The following is a 2,265-nucleotide window of genomic DNA, read 5'->3' on the forward strand; positions in this document are numbered from 1 at the left end:
TCATCTCCTGACTCTACTATTTCTAATCTCTGTAACCTTGGACAAATTAATTCATCTTATTGGGCCTCAGTTTCTCCATCTGTAAAATGGGATAAAATACTCTATGTTCAGAGCAGTGGGTCCCGAGTTTTTCTGCACCTTGTAACCATCAAATACTATACTGAAGCATGATTATAATTTGATCTGAGAACATGATCTAGGCTTTGGAATCTTTAAAATTCTAATGTGCAGTCAAGTTTGGAACCTCTGCCTTAAAAGATTATAAGAATTTAGGCTCAAAGAATATGTAATTCACTTTTCCTTGCAAGTACTGGCCTACCAAAAAGGGCTGGTGAGAGAGTGTGCCAGGTTCAAAATGTCCTGGAAGGCTTATATGCGTCTCAATTTCTTCATCTTCAAAATCAGGATAAACATATATAGGCAACAAAGTTGACATGTTTTATAAACCATAAACACTGCCTAGCAGCTTTTGTACATACATAACAACCCACCCTCACTTTATACCCCACTCTACACCACCTTTTGCAACACGGCTCAAGGTAATTTATCTGACCTTCATTGGCACTTCAATAAATGAAGGTAGTAGGAGGTCGGCAAGCCTAGAGGCCTTGCTGACACGGAGGCAAGACAGGGCTTGAACACAGGAATAGTAGTTCAGAGATAAAAACCACCCCTCAAAACAGCCCCAAAGCCCCAATACTAAGCGAGCCTAAGAAACATTACATTGACCATGTGCAGGGTCCACCTACACTGGAAAAGTTGGCCTGCAGCTATGAAAAGGACAGGCTATTAAGCTAGACAGTCCTGTGCTCTTGGGCAGTAATTCTACTTCACGGCCATTCGTTACTCTACATGAGGATAGTCATATCCATTCCCCATAGGACTAAAGTGAGAATGAAATGAGACCAAGGATTGTGGTCTACAGAGTGAAAATTATAGTGAAGTGTCTTATAGTCACCCACTCAGGCTAGAAAGAAACATCAAGTCACAGTGAAGTCTTCCTAAATTTTATTGGCAATGAAATAGAACATGGATTGAGCATAAACCCCTCCAAAAAAAACAACAACAATTTTTAAAAACCTCAAAAATACATACCCCAAAACCTGAATACAAAATCTAACTTTTCTCCCCAGCCTCCCTGGGGGTGCGTTACTGATCTTAAGGCAGCTAGATTGCCCCACAATTACAGGTTTAAATTTAGCCAATCTACGGCATATTACCAAGAAAGTGTCAATATAATTCACAGCAATGCACATAAAACTCCCCAAGGTCAGGCGGGAGTAGGGAAAAGGGGGGAGGGATCAAAGCCATGGGCTCTGGGCTAGGGACACTGCATGCAGGGACAGTATGCCCCTTGTGGACTGAACTCTGGGGAGAAGGCAAAAAAAGGAGCAATAAAACCAAATGCCAAGTACTTTAAGAATGGATTGTATGACCTACAGTGACAGGTGATATCACTAATACTGAAAGCTCCTTACGTTAATGTTTCTGGCAAAATATTCTTTTATAATATAGTATATGCTTCCCAGATGTGGGAGTGGTAAGGGAATTTGGCCAAAATGACTCTGCTCCGACCTTCAAAGGATTCATTAGCAAGACATGCAGAAATTAATATTGAGTTAGATGCCACTAGAATGTATAATACTGGTAGAATAAAAAAGAACACTCATGAAACAGAGAGAAGGAAGTGGCTACTCCTGAGTTGAGAGTCAGGGGTAGGACTGTGAAAGGGACCAGGCCAGAGCCCCCAATAGTTCTCTGGTTTACAGCTCCAAGGGTCAGCACAACTGGTGGCAAGATCTGGGTTAGAGATTTGTTAAACATAGGCAGGTCCCAGTCACCAGCTTGGAGGTAGGTGACAGGAAGGGGCTATTAGGCACATGATGGAGTCAAGTAAACTGGGGTTCAGCCCATGGACTTCTCTTACCACACTCAGCTTCTTCTATCCGCTCACCAATTGAACCAATTGGCATCAACATCCAGGGCTCACCATACCAAGGTCTGGATGGCCCTGAAGCAGAAGCTGTGGCCCAAGTAGCCCTGATAAGAGAAGTTGCCTGGGACCCATGGCAGGGAAAATATGGAAGCCAGGTGTGAATATTTCCTCCCTCTGGCAAGTCCTAGATAGGGCTGGATGAATTTTTGGGTAACCACCCCTACTGTTCTAGCAGGAAGGGATTTGAATGAGGAGGAAATCCCAAGAAGGGAGGAGGAACCCAGAATAATAAGGGATACTTGGGCCCACAGAGATAACTTGAAACAAGC

General features: G+C 43.1%; 1 protein-coding gene across 1 annotated transcript in view; it reads right to left on the bottom strand.

The window, feature by feature from the left end:
* Positions 1-990: 990 nt before the first annotated feature.
* MSN (moesin) overlaps positions 991-2,265 on the bottom strand; it is an 84,454-nt gene continuing 83,179 nt past the window's right edge. The window contains exon 13 of the mRNA XM_005876172.1: positions 991-2,265. This exon is cut by the window's right edge and continues 898 nt beyond it. The gene's annotated coding sequence lies outside the window, so the exon portion shown is untranslated.

This window comes from Myotis brandtii, unplaced genomic scaffold (genome assembly GCF_000412655.1).
Source record: "Myotis brandtii unplaced genomic scaffold, ASM41265v1 scaffold480, whole genome shotgun sequence".
Classification (NCBI taxonomy): domain Eukaryota; kingdom Metazoa; phylum Chordata; class Mammalia; order Chiroptera; family Vespertilionidae; genus Myotis; species Myotis brandtii.